Below are 20,545 nucleotides of genomic sequence, written 5' to 3'. Positions count from 1 at the left end.
AACATACATACATATCGTCAACTGAAATGCAAATGAGCATAACAACCAAAAAATTAGAAATTGAGTTTTTAATGGATACTGCTGCTACTTTATTAAAGAAAGGAAATCGTATTTGTAATCACAACACTTTTCATTTTATTAAGTTTTTTGTCTCTCCTGTAAAATTTTTAAAAGTGATGATAGGCCCTTGCATTTTAGGTGACGATATGTCTGTATTACATTTATATATTAATTTTAAGTGTTTCATTATGAATACAGTGTGGTAAATGGCTAGAAGATCATATTATGCTTAAATAGAATTTTAATTATGCAAAAATAATCATAGCCAAAAATAAAGTACATTTTAAGAGAATTAAACTCGACTTTACTTAAGAGTGGACTTTAGGTCTATCATAGACAAGTTAAAGTATACTTCTGACGCTGAAGTCGACTCTAAATATAAAACTAGCTGAAGTTGTTTTTAACTCGTTTAACAACAGCATCAGCTGTTCTTCGCCGAGTAAAAAAGTTCGTCACAAAGTAAAAAATGGTAGAGAATTTGCAATTATTGAACAGTTATCAATAAAATTAGTACCAAAATATCGTAATTATGATATTAATCTTATCTTTTCCACTTTTCCACAACAAACTACTTTCTTTCTTTAGATGTCCCGGTTACTTTTATTGTTTACGTTTTTTGGATTTTTTTTTTAATTTTGTATGTCAGCTGCTCAGCGTTGCCACTTGTCTGTTTTTGTTGTATATTGTATGAAAATATTTTCTACATTTGCGGTGGCACCCAGTTAAAGTCGGTTTAATTTAAAACATACTTTAATTTTGACTATGGTTGCAAATTAATACAAAGCAGGTTTTTATTTTAAAGTTGTTTTTAAAAAGAACCGACTTTATTGTTTGACTATGATTATGGGCCTATCACTTTAGTAAGTTGCCAGAACTCATCCAGTGTTTTATATCTAGTATATCAGCAATTTTTTACACCCACCATCAAAAAATAAGGGTTATATTGATTTTGTCATTCCGTTTGTAACATATTGATTTATTGGTCGTAGAACCAAAAGTATATATATATGTATATTGAGTCCTCATAAGATTCTATGATGATCTAGCTATGCCCGTCGGTCTGTTTGATTGGTATTGAAAATGGGCAAAATCGGTTCATGAATCCCGAATACTGTTTGGGAATTCATAAATATTTTGATTATGCGGCAATTCTGATTCAATATTGCACAAATTAATTTTAAATACTCTGAAATTATAGTGTAAAGTATAGCGAAAATTGGGCAATATTTGTCCCCATACAAGGACCCCTCAGAAAATGACTTGAACAATTATGGATTATCTTATAATAACACTATCTTATAATAACACTCTTGTGATATGTCAAGAGGGGCACCCAGCGGCTTAAACTAAATTCAGTGGTACCGTTATTTCGAAAATGCAGGAGGTTGCATAACATACATTCGCGTAACTCAAAAACGGTTTAGTTTATTGAATAAACTGAAAAACCCGAAATTCCGCAATAAAATTACCTTTAACAGTTTTTTCAACTAGCACAGTGTAATTAATATCGTAATGTAATTGAACATAACCAAGTTTTAAATGAACCTAAATCTTTCTACCAACTTTTGTGAGGATCGGTCAACAATTGACAGATCGGTCAAACATATAAGCCCTATATAGCGTGATCGACCCGGTTTTTTTGCTAAGGTCGGTTTCGGTTTTTTAGAAAAGTTCACATTTCGAATATCGAAGAAACCGGATTTTTCTCCACGAATAGCCGGATTTTTTCTAAAAGTATGTTTTTATGAGTTTTCGTGTATTAAAATATTTAAAAAATATTCAAAATCGAAAAAAAAAATAATAAAACAAATACTTCAACTATTTTAGAAGACTTTTTATATTTAGAAAATGTCACAAGTGATCTGGAAAGCCTGCAAACTTACTCAATGCTTTGTGTTCTATATGTCCTAAAAATACACCAAGTAAAATATAATTTTCAATATCTAGTTTTATAAAAACAAAAAAATGTATACACTCCAAAGCATTTAAACTGTGTTTTACTTAATCCTTATTTACTGACGTTAACGATCCTCGGGTCAAATTTGTCCCAAATAGAAAGTAGATTTTTTTAAAAAAAACCTAACGTAGTTGTTGACATTTGAAATTAAATTAAAGTCATAAAATGTCAAAAATATCAATCACTCATTTTTAGAAAAAATGCAATTTTGATTTCAAAATGGGTAACATTTTACCCGAAGACCTTATGAAGAAAAACAGTAGTTCAGCAAGTATGATGAAAAAACACAGATATATATTAGAGCTACCAAAGATATGTTGTAGTGCTACCAAAGCTCTGAAAAAATGTAACTTAATTGTACGTAACAAAAGACCTTAAGACCAAACAAGCTTATAGGTATTTCTTTTGCCAATTTTTTTTCTAAAAACCTAACAAAGTTGTTGACATTTGAAATGAAATTCATAAAATATTAAAAGTATCAACCACTCACTTTTAGAAAAAATTAAATATTAATTTCAAAATGGGTTGAATTTGAACCGAAGACCTTGTGAAGGATAAAAGAATTAATCACTATTATTTTAATAAATAAAACTTTTTTTCTTCTTATTTCTAGGCGTTTTAATATTTTTCCAAAAAACCGCTTAACCGGTTATTATAAGAAAACCGAAACCGAAACCGGTTTATATTAAATTGCAATTTTTCGAAGAAACCGAAAACCGGTTTCTAAAAAATGTCGAAGAATCGATCACCCTACCCCTATATCAGAAAAATATTTTTTTTATCAATAAATATAATAAATTTCGACATAAATCATTTAAAATTTTTTTTTTTTTAATCACTCTATCAAAATCTGTACAGTTCGGACCATATCTGATTCAAGTCCCCAAAGTCAAAACTACGTATTGATGGTGGGTGTACATGATTCGGTACAGCCGAATATAGAACTCTTACTTGCTGATAATTAAGGCCGTAATTTTGTAAATCACGTCACCAAAGTGATATTTATGTGCATAGCAAAAACAAAATTTCACACATTTCAAAAATTTGTTTTGTTTTATATACAAATTCTGAACCAAACAAGGGCATCAAAATTCAAGCGTTGATTTGCCTTTCATAATCAGTGTTGCCGTTTTGGTTATTTATAACCAAACTTTGTTATTTTTTCCTGATGTGTAGATGTGTATTTATTTTTAATTTTGGTTACTTTTTTCAAAACACTTTGTTATAGACAGATTTTTAAATATTTAAAAATACGATCCTAACGAGATCGTATATTTAAGACTAATAGTGGTGTACTCTAAAAAAACTTTTTAGACATCGGTTTGTGTTAATCCTTGTTGTAGGTGTATAATTTTACATGAGAGTTTTCATAAAAAAATCATGATTGGCAATTGAAGCCAAAAGATTTGAGAAAGAGTAATTGTTTTAAAAGCTATTTACGATTTTTGTGATTTAAAGATGTAAATGAGTTCCCAATATTGGTTTAATTACACCAGCGGAACAGAAATTTTGGTACCGGAAATTTCAACTACGTTTTGTACGAGTTGATGAACTCTCAGTACTATGTTAAACTTGTTTTTATTCAGTCAGTTCGCATTTTCAAAATATCGCTGTTTTTATATTCACATTATATACACTATTTTTTGATGTTTTTCATCTAAATTTTGGGTAATACAGCATAGAATATGAAATTTGTTTACCATTAAAATGGTCTACGTAAACATATGATTCTTTTGAGTATAATAATTCTGGTGGATGTTTCTTTTAGCTTTATTGAGGATAAATAAAATGTTGTATTCCGAAAATTATAAACAAGAATGTTTATTTTTAATATTTAGCTAAATTCAAAATTTGCTATTGGTTTAGATTTTATTAAAAATACTCTAATAAATCTACCAATGTCGTATGCATACAGACATCTGTATAAAACTGTATTTGCGTGAGACAATGGTATTTCAATTCAATTCGTTTTATTTATTAAAAATTTCTGTAATAATTTATTTTATAAAAATGTTAAAATAGTTTTCTTGCTATAGCCAGTAAAACAAATAAGATAATTAAAAATAAAAATGTTCAGCAAAAGTATAATATTTGAAAATCTATGCCACTATCTGAAAGATATGTTTAAGTCAGGGGCCGAATTACCCCATTCGATATCGAGTAAAATTTATCGTAATTTTCTCATTTGAGATTATGGCATTGGATATCGAGCAAAAAATTTAGTACATTTTATCATAATTTCGATATCGAAATCATTTTTCGATACGATAGCTCATTCGATCACGAATGCGGTAATTTGGCCCAGGTATTTCATGTAGAGGTTAGTCAAAATAAAGTAAATTTTAAAAAATTAAAAGATTTACATTCAGTAAAAATAATTATGTAAATAAAAAAAAAGCAAGAAACTGGAAACAAATATTTAAACAAAATTTAATTAAAAATTATTTCTGCCGATTTTTCAGAATATTTTGCTATTGGGAGAATCCATATCAAAACGGACAGAAAATTGATATTTTCGGATTTGTCATCTTCGATTTTAATGAAATTTACCACACATATTACGATTCCAAAGGGTTTCTCAAATCAAAGACTTTTTCATCGGAAACACATTCCATTTCAAAAATATCGCGATTTGAAAATTGAAAAATAACTTTTAAAGACCAGTATTTTTGAGCATTAGTTTGATACAAATTTAAGCAAATAGAAAACAGAACACATTCGAATCAATTTAAATTTATATAGTAAAACATAGGTGCTTAAATTTTTATATGAATTTATATGAAAAAACATACTTTTAATAACGTTTTTCCTTATAACTCCTGAACTAATCGAGTCTCCATCGAATATAATAGAGAGTTTAGGCGTCCTCATACCATGTTCTTTATTAATTTTTAAGTAAACAATTTTATTAACATAATTTTAAGGTCAATATCTTTGGCTTTAAAATGAAGTCAAAAATTATGCTGGTCTTTGAGTAGTTTCAAAGTTCTGGGCAATTATGTGTATATAATTATAGACAATTTTAAAAAAATTTTCAATTTTCAAATCGCGATATTTTTATATCGGAATGAGTTTCCATTGAAAAATCCACTGATATGAGGAACATATTGCATATATTATGTATCTGGTTTCATTAAAATCGGAGATGGTAAATCCGACTGCTGTCCGCTTTCACATAGATCCTTCCTATTATGAATTTATTTTCATAACCCCCTGTCTATACTTGATACATTTTTATCATGATAAACGTCAAAATGGTTGTCAAGATAAAAAATTATCAGGTATAGTCTCCATTTATTAGTATTATTGCTTCGTTATGACAAAATTGTTAGTGCTTTTGCTAAGACAACTTTGTCTTGACAACAAATGTCATTTATTGTTATGATAAATATTTGTCAAGTATAGACAGGGGGTAATATTCTAAATGTTGAAATCTTGACACAAAATTTATCTTGAAGTAAAAAAGTCTGTGTAAAATGTATTAAAAAAATTAAATTTCATACTTCCGTTCATATTTTTTAAAAAAAAGTTAAAACATGACGATACATATATTTTTTGGTTACCTTTTTAGCATTTTGGTTATTTTTTTAATCAAACTTGGTTATAAATATTTTGAGGTTGTGGCAACACTGTTCATAATTTGAAAATAAATTTTTGAAACGTGTGAAATTTTGTTTTTGCTATGCACATAAATATCACTTTGATGACGTGATTTACAAAATTAGGGCCGAAAATTGGTTGTAAATTTTTCAAGTGGTCTTTTTTTGCATTTCAATATTTTCTCGGGACCGTCTTTTAATTCTGTAGATAAAAAATAATAATAAACCATTTTATTCTATGCAGTCTTGTAGGCAGTGTTGCCAAAACTTTAAGACCATATCCCACAAGATTGCACTTAAAATAACGACAGAAACCACTAAATCTTTAAATAAAACCACTGATTATGCAAAACATTTTTAAAAACAAAAAAAAATTAAATTTTAAATTAAAATGTGTGCCAAAAACGTTATATACTAAAATTAGTTAAGATCAATCCATTAGAAATTATCATTTTGAGTATATTTCTGAGGTACCAACCAAATTTAAAAACTTTCATGAGACTTCATAATCGTAGCAGCACTTTTCATGCCGACGAATCCAATTTTTAATAAAAAATAATTTGCTTAAATTAAAATACATATACTTTACTGTCAAAATTCCATTAACCATTTGAGATTGCAAACAAATTATTAAGTTTGATTTTACAATATTAAGCTGACTAAAAACTCGCTCCAATTCCGCATTTGATCATGGCATACAAATAATTTTCAAAGTAAAATTAGCTAGTTCTTTGAAAATATTATTTTCTGCGGAATCCTGATACTGCAAAAGCTTAAACCAAAATGATGTAGTATTTGAATAATTTGTCCACCTAATAATGTAGATGTTACTGAAAATTGTCTGGACAACTGGAATGACTTTTTTTATTGAAATACATACATATGTACATTATTTATTGAAAAACTATGTATCTATTTTTTACAAAATGTCTCGGTTTTCAGAAGCAAAAAGTAAAAAAAATTATCTAGAATCAATTGCTTCAACAACGATATACAAAAATGTACAACACATCGTTGTCTTATTTTTGATTCCTTTTCAGACATATTTCCATTGCATTTATATTTTCGTATTTCAGTTTCAAACTGATAGGCTTACCCCCAGTAACACGAAGTCAGTTATGCCTTAACTAATAGTTATACTGGGTTAAAATTATTTTTGTATGAAGACTGTCAGTATAACTATTAGTTAAAATATAACCAGACTTCGTGTAACTGGGGGTTAATGTAATTTTCAAAACATTCGATTTGGAACTATCTTTCTGTAAAGTCATTAAGGTGTCTAGATTTTTTAGATATATGCAAAATACCATTTATCGATAAACCATAAAAACAACAGAAACAAAAATCGGCATACACTTAAAAAATGTTTGAAAAATTTTATTATTTTAGTTTCGCTTAAGTAAATACACGATATAAAAAAGAGCTAAAAACCACAAACTGGAAATATTTTGCAGCTTATCGTTTTTTTTCGAAAAATACCCGCTAACAAGGAAAAAATACCTCCAGATCTAGCTGAAAAACCGCCGTTTTGGCTATTAATACAATTGTCATCGACATATTTTTATGTGGAACTACACTATTTCAAATTGAAATTGAGAAAATCCAAATTAATATTAGGAAAATACAAATGAAATTAAGAAATCCGAATACAAAGCATTTGTACACAGAGAAAACAGACTTATAGTACTAGCAACCGAATTGGTTGCCAATCGAATGATTCTACTAACGACCGAATTTTACAGCTGTGGCTACAAAATTTTAGATAGGCTAACACAAGTTTGGTTGTTTCAATCGAAATTCCACTTTATCAACTGACTTTCTGTTGATAGAATCGAAAAATTCTATATACGGAACCGAATCATTCGATTGGCAATAAATTCTGTTGCTACTATGAATCTGTTTTATCTGTGTAGTTTCTCAATATTATTGTATTTCCCATTTTTAATCTGTTTTTATACAATATTGTATGCTTTTCTGAATTTCAATTTGTTATTCTCAAAATTAATTTGAATTTCTTGGTTTGTATTTATATTTTCTCAATATCAATTTTTATTTCCCCAATTTCATCTAAAATAGAAATGGTGTAATAGGCCGTGCTAAAATGTATATACCTAGTTGTTTTATAATTATAGCTTTGATTGTTTTTATCCATAATTATTTTAATATTTTGTATATTTATGCATTGATATTTACATATGTTTGTATAAATATATGTACTTATCCCAGCAGTTAAGCAAGTAGTCACCCTGCAGTTGTAGGATACAGTCCCGAACTAGTCATTTTACCCATCATTTAGGGTTTTACCCATCGTTTAAACTGACCACTCTCTAGATTACTTAGAGACACTTAAGTGGCAATTTCAAATGACCCAAAATATATATAAGAGATAGCCAAGTGATAAGACATTAGTGGCAATTACTGTCTATAAGGGATTCATTGACTTCTTGCTTAACTGCTGGGCAATGTATCCCATATAGACAATAATTGTCATTAATGTCTGATTATGATGATGCTAATGATGCTAACTCCAATTGAATTTTATGTGTCATTTGACACTTGCTCTTTGTAGTGCAGAGGAAAGTAATTTTTATTATTGTTATTTCATATATCCCAGGTAATCTTGCGTGAAGTCAATTGTCACTTATGTGTCTCTAAGTAATCTAGAGTGTAGAACCTTTAAACGTTTAGTTCGAATTTCGTATAAACTGGATTTATACAAATTGTGTTAATATATTTCTCATACAGTTTGTTTTATTATAGTATCTTACTTCCCTGATAACCTTCACTCTTATGTCTTTAATTAGTCACTTTAAATACCTATTTTGTGCTGCACATTAGAAAATAATTGTTCTACTCACCAGAAGAAATATATTGGAGAGTTGTCAGAGAAATGTTTGTTTACAAGTAATCGGTTAATGGACTGTCTATGATATGTGTTTTTAACTGACAAATTAAGGCCAATTAGCACCTGTACATGTAAAAATAAATAGTTATGTAACCAGTTAGGTACCTAATAACTATATATGTAACCGGTATGTAAATCCAATGCGTTGACTACTTCGGTCCAGCTATCAGCACATCTCATTACAATTGTATGCATGTCAAGGATGTTAAAGTTGGTACAATTGTACTTTTTTTGGTACATTTTGACCTTCTAAAGTACAGTGGTACTACCGCGTCTCATTTGGTACAATTTACAATATTTTATATACACAACTTTTACAAAAACCACAAGCAATTTGTAAACATAATATCAATATTGATATTGTTAAAGAAAATTACAAACAATTTTATATAAAATTTTGAGTTTTGAGAACTAAAGTCAACCTTAATAACGAAGTGTTAATTGCTTCCATAAATTTACTCCTGGAAATGTTATTTCAAGTAGTATTGTACATCTACTAGTTAAAATCAATAATACAGGTCAACAGCAAAAAAGGCGTGAATAACCACAATATAGATTTGATGCACCATTGCTACCTAAGTACAAAAATTTTTTTTTTAAATTTTTAAGTAAAATTACAAAGTTTTGCTAGACGTTTCCTCACATAATTAATGATAACTCAAAAACGGTTAGTCCGATATTATTAAAATAACCTTAGAAAATTTGAGATTTACATAACCTTTAATCCGTTTATATATTGCGTTTATCGGCTCAGTAGTTTCGGAGTTATAATGACAAATTGAAGCAAACAATATATTTTTTATAAATATAAATTCGCAAAGAATGGTTTTTATGATATATTTCTCATGTTGTTTCTATTATACGTGGCTTTGTGATAAAGCATTAAACCTGAACAATTTCTGCCGTTTCGATTTTTCATGAGTTTTTGAATACAAAAATATTATCTATTTTCAAGTAAAAAATATATTTTTGCTTCAATTTGTTATTATAAATCCGAAACTACTGAGCCGATTAAACGGAATATAGGTTATGTATATTTAAATTTTGTTAAGTTTATTTTAATAATATCGGAGTAACCGTTTTTGAGTTATCATTACTTATGTGGAGAAACGTATAAAAAAGCACAATTTTACTTAAACATTTTTTTTAAAAATCCTCTATATAGAATTTAAAATTTGGACCATATTTGTACTACTGGACCACAATACATCAACATTTTGTAGTGGTTTAAAAAGCCTCTAAATTTTTTTCCGATTTTGTTGCCTTAGTAATCAATTTAGAGCTTCAGTAAAATATTAAAACATTTTTAGTTTTTAGTCTGTAGTAGCTAATTTAATCTATGTTAATGTTAAGTTTTGTTTTTTGTGTACAATTGAATTTTTATATAATTTTTTGATGTTTTAATAAACTCCAAAAAGTAAAATTTTTTTTGGAGGGTACAAAATTTAAAACTTCATTTAACATCCCTGATGCATGTGTTAAAAGAACTTGTCACGTAGATATTGAAGTAACTAGTTCCCACCGTAAGTGATAGGTAAAATCACTATTTCCGGACAGGGTATGTTTGGTATATAATATATTTGTACATACCCCAGCAGTTCTAGGAGACAGTACCGAACTAGTGACTTTACCCATCATTTATGGTTACTTCAATAGCCACGCTATTTTAACACGGGCTGTCCTATACAGGGGGTCAATTGTCTCTTTTTGATTACAATGAGACTGTCTAATAGCTGGTCCAAAGTAGGCAACGCATTGGATTCACATTGGTTACATAGCGTCAGTTACCTTACTAGCTTAGTAACTGGTTACTTGATCAGCTACTTGACTAGTTATTTTAACACTTACATGTCATAAGCAGGGGGGTCAATTGACACTTTTGATTACAACGTGGCTATCTGATAGCTGATTGAAAGTTGTCAACGCTTCTGGTGGGTAAAATAAAGTGCAGTACAAAAAAAAGTTTGAAGTGACTTCACCATAGGTTACTATGAGACACTAAAGTGACTACTGACTTCATGCTATGTTACATGATATACCAGATACTTAAGCAAAAATAAAAATAAACAGTATGAGAATTATATCAACACAATTTGTATAAAACCAGTTTGTACGAATTACTCACAAAACGTTTAAAGTTACTACACTGCAGATTACTTAGAGACACTTAAGTGTCAATTGTGTTCACGCTAGATTACTTGGGATGTATAAAGTAACCAATTGTCTTCTATCTGCACTACAAAGTGCACACACGTGCCAAATGAACAAAATATATAAATTGGAGTCAGCCAAGTGATAAGAAATTTGTGACAATTACTGTCTTTAAGGGATACATTGACTACTTGCTTACCCAGCAGTTCTAGGAGACAGTACCGAACTAGTGATTTTACCCATCATTTAGGGTGGGAGCTAGTTACTTCAATAGCCACGTGACTAGTCATTTTAACACGGGCATGTCCTAGGCAGGCGGTCAATTGTCTCTTTTTGATTACAATGGGACTGTCTAATAGCAGGTCCAAAGTAGGCAACGCATTGGATTCACAAACTGGTTACATAGCGTCAGTTACCTTGTTAGCTTTGTAACTGGTTACTTGATCAGCTACTTGACTAGTTATTTTAAAACGTGCATGATAGCTGATCGAAGGTTGTCAACGCTTCTGGTGGGTAAAATAAACTGCAGTACAAAAAAAGTTTGAAGTGACTTCACCATAGGTTACTAAGAGACACTAAAGTGACTATTGACTTCATGCTATGTTACATGCGATATCAGTATACTTAAGCAAAAATAAAAATAAACTGTATGAGAATTATATTAACACAATTTGTAAAAAACCAGTTTGTACGAATTACTCACAAAACGTTTAAAGTGACTACACTCTAGATTACTTAGAGACACTTAAGTGACAATTGTCTTCACGCTAGATTACTTGGGATGCATAAAGTAACCAATTGTCTTCTCTCTGCACTACAAAGTGCACACACGTGTCAAATGACCAAAATATATAAAATGGAGTCAGCCAAGTGATAAGACATTTGTGACAATTACTGTCTTTAAGGGATACATTGACTACTTGCTTAACTGCTGGGATATTTACAGAAATACATGCATATATTTGTTTATGTATGTCCCAGCAGTTCGAGGAGACAGTACCGAACTAGTGATTTTACCCATCCTTTAGGGTGGGAGCTAGTTACTTCGATAGTCACGTGACTAGTCATTTTAACACGGGCATGTCCTAGGCAGGGGGTCAATTGTCTCTTTTTGATTACAATGGGACTGTCTAATAGCTGGTCCAAAGTAGGCAACGCATTAGATTCACATACTGGTTACATAGCGTCCGTTACCTTACTAGCTTTGTAACTGGTTACTTGATCAGCTACTTGACTAGTTATTTTAACACGTACATGTCGTAAGTATGGGTTCAATTGACTCTTTTGATATAATGTGACTATCTGATAGCTGATCGAAAGTAGTCAACGCTTCTGGTGGGTAAAATAAAGTGCAGTACAAAAAAAATATGAATTGACTTCTCCATAGGTTATTAAGAGACACTAAAGTGACTATTGACTTCATGCTATGTTACATGGGATACCAGATACTTAAGCAAAAATAAAAATAAACTGTATGAGAATTATATCAACACAATTTGTATATAACCAGTTTGTACGAATTACTCACAAAACGTTTAAAGTGACCACACTCCAGATTACTTAGAGACACTTAAGTGTCAATTGTCTTTACGCTAGATTACTTGGGATGTATAAAGTAACCAATTGCCTTCTCTCTGCACTACAAAGTGCACACACGTGTCAAATGACCAAAATATATAAATTGGAGTTAGCCAAGTGATAAGACATTTGTGACAATTACTGTCTTTAAGGGATACATTGACTACTTGCTTAACTGCTGGGGTATGTCTATGTACACAAATTAGTGTTCCTGTTTTTGTATATGATTGTCTGTTTTTGATTGTTTCATTTGTCGTTTTTAATTGTGCAATAAATTTGATTTCGCAATAAATTTTGTTGAAAGCAGACAAACAGCCTTGATCGAATTCTGTTTAGTACCGATGCTGGTGTGTGCAAATACTTTTCTGCCCATAAATCTTTAAGAATAAGGAAGTTGCCTCTTGATGTTGACAATCAAGTTACAACATAAAGTATATAAACACATAAAACAATAAAAAAGGAAACGTAATATTTTTTGATGGCATTGGCTTCCAATACAAAGGTAACAATTGATTTTTGTGATTTCAGCAATATTTTGTTTTAAGAATAATAAAAGTAGAGTTTTTAGATTTTTGTTTTAGATATAGAAATAAGTAGGTAACATTCCGTTTATATATAACACGCAAAATTAGGAATTTATTTAACAAACCAAATATAGATGTTATTAAAATATCACAACAACATTTTCATTGTTTACTAAGTACATATGTATGTTATGTAAGATATTTGTGATTTTAATTAGTTATTGTTTAAGTTTTCTGTACAAAAATAATATAAGCAATTAAAATATTTATGTTTCCAGTGATTTGGGCCAGTGATTTTTATCTGCTACACCAAAAATACAAACTTTCATAACATATTGCAGAGTACTTTAAGAGTACTCAAGAAAACTCTAGTAATCACTTTTTTTACCAAAAATTTACCAGAAATGTGTACGTAATTGTCGTTCTAATGAGACATAAAAAACGGAAATTGGTCAAAAAATGTTAAAGTTATTAAAAATTCGCCAGGCCATTAACGTGTCTCAGGCAACTAGAACCAGAAATGTAGGAACAAAATTAACATATTTTGATAAATATTAAAATAAAAGCTCATTTTTACTTAAAATATGTACATATTTAGTTGTATATGAGTTTTTATCTTCGTAGGATACCGTTAACCTATTCGCAGATATGGCCAAAAAAATAAAAATTTTTAACGGCAGTTTCAAAACTCCATTTTAAAAATTTTGTTAAACTAATTTCAGAATTTTTTGATCATCTCATTGGGATTTATTGAGAACATAATAAGGAATAAAAGGATGAAAAAATTATGAAAATATCTCTTATAGTTTTTCCGTACCTGCGATTCAAATTTTGAAATTTTCGAGAAAATCCAATTATATGGCCATTTTTTGGCGAATGTGCTCTATTTCCTTACTGTTATTAATTTTAAGAAAAACCTATTCAGAATATTATAGCCCAAATAATTCTAAATAGACTCTAAAAATTTTATTAAAATTGGAAAACTTTAAACCTTAAGTCGTGAAGGTCAAATTTTTCAATATTTGGAATTTCTAATTTTAAGATAGCGGAATGTTATTTATTTTTGGGTCGATTTTGATGAAACTTAAGGGAAATATAACATGAAGTCTAGTATTTATAATAATAGAACAAAAATGAAAATAAATAACATTCCGCTATCTTAAAATTAGAAATTCCAAATATTGAAAAATTTGACCTTCACGACTTAAGGTTTAAAGTTTTCCAATTTTAATAAAATTTTTAGAGTCTATTTAGAATTATTTGGGCTATAATATTCTGAGGTGCATGGGTGCATGTTTGAACAGGGGCCCCTTATAATAATGTTAATGAAATGTTAGGTAACAATTTTTTTCGACCCTTAACTGAGTTTTTCACATGGCAACCTTGTTTTCTAGCAACGTCAACTTCCGCTAGTTTTTTCAATCGTCGACCGAATGTAGTTAGGTGACCATGTATTTGCAGTACAATTTTAAATTTTTTTATTATACCCTTCACCATGAGTGGCAAGGGTATATATAAGTTTGTCATTCCGTTTGTAATTTCTACATTTTTCATTTGCGACCCCACAAAGTATATAGATAGCGAAGTCGATATAGCCATGTCCGTCAGTCAGTCTGTATTTTGAAATCAACTTTCCGTAGCCCCCAAATAACTTACATACATGATTCATACATCAATATATCGGGAATTCTTCCGGCTCGGTTGCTTTTAAAATTGGCTGAGATATACGGAAAATACCAGGACAACCTCGATTTTTGACCCATATCTGGATTACTAAATCATTAATATAGACAATATCGATATCTAATGATAGACATTTCAAAGACCTGTGCAACGACGTATATAAGACCATAGTAAGCTGGACCTACAATGGGTCAAAATCGGAAAAAATATTTTTTAACCCGATTTTTTTTTCACTAAATATTAAAAAAAAAAAATTTTAAAATTCAAATTTTTTTTAAAACTAAAAAAAAATTTTAAATTTAAAAAACAACTGGAAAAAAAATTTAATTTTGTTTACGTAAAAATATTTAAAATTTTTATTTTAAAGTATAATTTGGTGAAGGGTATATAAGATTCGGCACAGCCGAATATAGATCTCTTACTTGTTTTTTTGTAAGAGTGTTTTCTATCGTGAAATAAATGTATTGTTTCTTATTTTTAAATGTAATTGCTTATGGTTTTTCTTAATAAATAAATAGACTTAATTATACATATATAAAGAAAATATGGTATTTTTGTACATAAACGCTATAAAAAAATAATTGCTGTTCAAAACTGCCCCGTATGGGGCATATGACATATGAACACAAAATAAAAGAAATGAAATCGAACTAAAACTAAGTTACTTGTAGACTTAAATTAAAGTTAATTTCCATACATATTAGTTAAATTATGTAAAAAGTCAATAATTTAAAAACAAACATTTTTATAAGGCTTGAAAGCTAAAAGTGTTCAAAGGTGGCCCTCTCCCCTACTATGCGTTTGTGCAGATGTTTGTAATGTCCAAGAATATTAGTCTAACACCCACCTTAATTTTATACATATAATTTTTGCGGCCCAAGGACGAAGCATATTGAAATCGGTCCATTATTCCACCTAGCCCCATACAAATGTCCTCCCGAAATTGGACTTTATCGGCCATAAATGTTTAATTTATATAGGTATCTACACAAATTTCGCTACAAATAATTTTTATATATACGGATTTTATATATACCTAATTTTATGATGAACGGTCCATAGCTCCCATATAAGACCCGCTTCCGAAAATCACTTTAACGTACATAAATCTCTTAAAAATGTTGGTATACACAAAAAATTCAGCAGATAAAACTATCATATAGAAATTAATCACGCGACATAATTTAATGGCGATCGGTCCATAATTGGTCATAGCTCCCATATAAGGCCCACTTCCGAAAAGCACTAACGAAAACAAAAATGTTGGTATACACAAAAAATTCAGCAGATAAAACTATCATATAGAAATTAATCACGCGACATAATTTCATGGCGATCGGTCCATAATTGGTGATAGCTCCCATATAAGGCCCACTTCCGAAAAGCAAAAATGTTGGTATACACAAAAAATTCAGCAGATAAAACTATCATTAGAAATTAATCACGCGACATAATTTCATGGCGATCGGTCCATAATTGGTCATAGCTCCCATATAAGGCCCACTTCCGAAAAGCACTAACGAAAACAAAATTATTGAAATTTTAAAAGAATAATGGTAAGAGCAAATGAGAGCCTTGCCAAAGTTTCATTTTACTGCATATTGCTGAAAAAATTGTTGAGATACAAAATACGTTTTTCTATCTGTAATGAAGCGGAGAAGACGAGTTTTTTAAGCTGCGAATTAGTATTAAGCTGTCAGATCCATTAATTTCCACATTATTTTTAAATAGGCGCTTGCAAAAGTTGCAGTGAAAACATGGAAAAATTTCTTTTTAGACACCAAGACGATGAAATTAATGAAAATGAAAGTGAGGACCTTTTTGATTTTTAGTATAATTAAATTAATGAATACAATGTATTATGTTTGCAAAAGGATAATTTTTGGTCGTTAGTGGGTTAAATTCCATTTTCTTAACCTTCGCTTTACCAATACCCACCCGGGTGACCATTACGGATTTAGTAGTTTAATAATTTCTGTTTCGATTTAAATGAAATTAAGACTCACTGAACAAATTTTAGAGTTCTGTGGAATTTATTAAAATAATTTTAAAATTTTTATGAGGTTTTTTTGATTTTTTAAAATTTTGTTCGTCGCTTATTTGTATAAAAGTGCAGTACCACCCGGGTGGCTATTGGTAAAGGTTAATAGAGTTATTCTTACTTATGAACTTCTTTAAGGTCTTGGTTTGAATGCCATGATTTTGTAGTCGTTATTAATTTTGAACAGAAAATTGTTCATTTAACCTATAGTGCACTGGAGAAATTAAAACACGTAAGATAGTATGGTCGGTCAAGCCCGACACTAAATAACTATACTACAATAAATAATTAAAATATCAATAATTTATATTCGTGAGTGATTTTCGGAATTGGACCTTATATGGTAGCTTTGACCAATTATGGACCGATCATCATGAAATTATGTAGGTCGTGTGCAGTGTTGCCAGTTTAGCCTTTTTGAGGCTAAATTTAGCCTTTTTATTTACTCTTTAGCCTCGAAATTTTGGTTTTAGCTTCGTGGCTTTTTTCTAGCCTTTTCTTAATTTCAAAATAGCCTTTTTTGAAATTAAAAAAGGCTAAAAATTTCGAGACTAAAGAATAAATAAAAAGGCTAAATTTATATTTGTGAACCATTTTCATTTTAATTTATTAGCTTTTCAACATACTCAAGAATTGTGCAGTATTAAAAGAACAAATAACAATTGCCAATAACAAGTGGTTCAAAATGAAATAGAGTATTTTATATCTGAAAGCTTAAATGTCTAGCAAATTCTCTTTCAAGACAAAATTGTTATTACACATTATATTCATCATTATATAATGGACAAGAGCCCCACAAACTCTTGAAGGCTTGTGATACTCGATGACGATCAATAGCCGTTAAACGTCTTGTGGATCTATGCTTCGAGTTAAAACCCATTTTGTTTTAATTTCGTCAAACCAGCAATTCTAAAAATCCAAACTTTTAAGTAATTAATACACTGATTATAATTTGGCGTACCATCTTTTTTTAAAACCAGTATTGCACAAAGTACAAAAAATAAATAAATCATTTGCTGTTTTCTGATTTAAAATTCAAGGAATTTGATCCATTATCGTCGCCAATTGAAAATTGTTTAATGTTTTTGACACATTTTTCATACTAGTTTGATGAATAAGAGATAAAATAAAGAACGTTTTAATTAGTGAAGATTATGACAAAAATAATACGACAAATTAAACTAATTGAGCAATTGCGACAAGTAGTAAAACCAAAAAAAATATATTATGTCATATTGATAGTGAAAAATTAAAGTGCTAATAAAATTACGAAGCTTAAGGCTCAGGGGCAGAATATATTAAACTACAAATGGACAAATATAGAACCAACAATGTCCATTTTCTGACATGGTTAATCTAGTATTTAACTTTTTAGTACTGCCTTTAAGTAAAGCAGATGAATTTTATGAACATATTTTCTAATTTTTTATTTAAAAATAAATATAAACCAAAATTCTTAATTTATAATATTTTAGCTTTTTTTTGGCTTTTTTTATAAAGCGGTTTAGCTTTTTCTGGCCTTTTTTTGAAACCAATATAGCTTCTTTTTTCGCCAGCTCCTGGCAACACTGGTCGTGTGATTTGTGTCTATATGAAAGTTATTTGAATTTTGTGTCTATGTTAGGTTTGCCACATCGAAATCGGTAAAAAGCTTGACATTCTGAAGAAAACGATTGATTTTACATGAAAAAAAGACTTGAATTTTCTTCACAATTTAAAATTAATTACATTTTGTCATTTGATTTAATTTAAACAAATTTGGTACGTTTTTGAATATTTTATAGTGTTTGAGGATACAGAAAGGGTATTTCAAATAAAACAGTTAAAAATACAACTACGTTAATACTTAAATAATTTTTTATTAACAAAAATCCCAGGATTTTCGGTATCGGGATTTTGGGATTGGCATCCCTACTGGACACGTTCAGATTATATTTTTATATTCATAAGAGTTGTTCTGCTTTGTTTAGCTACAACTTAGCTAAACATTGTTAGTTACAAATTAGGAGTCCCAGTAAGTTATTCTAAAAATGTGAAAAAAATTGTTCTTCATAATTTTTTTCAAAAAAAGGACACGAAAAAGCTTATTTTTTTCCCAAAAAATTTAAACAAAATTGTTTGGTGGACTCTTAGCTATATTATTTTCATATATAGTTAAGTATGAATTAGCTGTTATCCAAAAACTGATGAAACCTTTTTTTGAGGGCCTAGTGATTTTCAGAATCTATGGAGGCCCGTTGGTAATACGATCGAATCTATAAAGTCTTCATTTGTTGCACAGTGTTATAAACATGGCGGTGTGGGGTTGTATGATGTTGTGGGGCTGTATGTCAGCTGCAGGACCTAGTAATCTTGTATTTATTGAAAGTAAAATAAACAGCCGAGACTACTTAAAAATGTTTAAGGACAATTTGAAAGTAAGTGCTGAAAGCACACCGCCAGAATTGTTAAGGAGTGGCTATTGTATAATGTGCCTAAGAAGTTAAATTTACATCCGCAATCTCCAGACCTGAACCCAATAGAGCACCTGTGGGAAATTTTCGACCGGAATATTGGAAACGAAGCATTTCATCTCAGGTCGAAATCCGAAGCCTCTTTAAAATAAGATGGGGAGAGAAATTACTAAAGATATTAATGAACATATTGTAAACTCTATGAAAAGTCCACTAGAGACCATAATTAAGCTGAATGGAGGACCTACGTTTTTTTAAATAATAAAAGATTAAACTCCAATTTTAAGTTTATACAAACTTATATATTTCTTTCACTTATTAAAACATTTAGCTTCATATATGAAAATGCGTGTTGTATACTAAATTTTGACTCTGACTGTATATTATACTGAAACTTTTATAGTATAGCAATTGCAATAGTATCATATATTACTTACTCCAAATTTATAAACATTTATCTTTAAAATTCCCTGTTTTTAAGGTAAAATGTTAAAAGAATACTTTAGAATACTTTAAAATAGGTTTAATCATTAAACTTTAATGTATGGTCGAGCCTACTTTAAAATTTGTAAACTTAACATTGCACAGTGGGGCAGAATCAAAATTTTTCGGAAATAAATCTGGCATTTCTAAACGGCTGGTCCGATCGGGATAAAATTTTACATGGGCGTAGCCAAGGAGCATTCCAGTTTAAGTTATTAAAAAGGGACATTCAAATGCTCCAGGGGCGGCGCTATTAACTTGAAATGGTTTGTAAGACCAAAAATTAACTTATCTAAACAAAAAAATATAGCTCGGAATAAATGTGGATCAAATTGTTCCTAATATTTGCAATCCTATTAAAATTTTGAAATTTTAGTTTCAGAAACTTAATGAATATGTAATAAAATCTTTATTTATTAACGAAACTCAATGAAATTTTTAAAGTTTTTTAAGTTTGTCATTATAAATAACAAGCTGTAAAAAAACTTGTCAAAAGGTCAAAGGGAATTCCGCAATTCCTAAAAATTGGGGCGAAAATCCCAAAAATGGTATTTTTTACAATTTTGCCTTTAGGGTCCACATTTCCTTCGGTGCTGGGAAAATAATTTGGCCATAAATAGGGAACACATCAAGGTTTCCATAGCTGCTTTTTGTTTTTTTGATCCCAGCTATGGGATTTTAGAACATGTGGCACAAATTTGAATTTTTGATAAAAAAATAGGTCAAATTCCGAAGGGCGACATATTTAAAAAATGTTACATGTTTTTTATACCAAAATGTTCTCCGTAAAGATACCTTACAGAAAAACATAAAATTGTTATAAGTTCTTATATAAAGTTTTTATTCATAAAAAAAGAGTTAGTCACCTTTTCACCCAAAAAACAGCAAAAATCTACTATTTTTTTAATATTTAAATTGAAAATCGTTTGTTTTTGGATCCATAATAGATATTGAACTCAGATTTTTTTTATATTATTGCTAATTTAGTTGTCTAACTAACAAATTCGAGTTCATTCAGTCCAAAATTACGCCTTATTTTTTTAAAATAGCAGTCCAAGGTATGACCAAATTTTAAAATTTCAATTTTTAATGACTGTAACTCGAAAATTAG

This window comes from Calliphora vicina, chromosome 1 (genome assembly GCF_958450345.1).
Source record: "Calliphora vicina chromosome 1, idCalVici1.1, whole genome shotgun sequence".
Classification (NCBI taxonomy): domain Eukaryota; kingdom Metazoa; phylum Arthropoda; class Insecta; order Diptera; family Calliphoridae; genus Calliphora; species Calliphora vicina.
The sequence above is the reverse complement of the archived record's forward strand: the minus strand, read 5'-3'. Positions refer to the sequence as shown.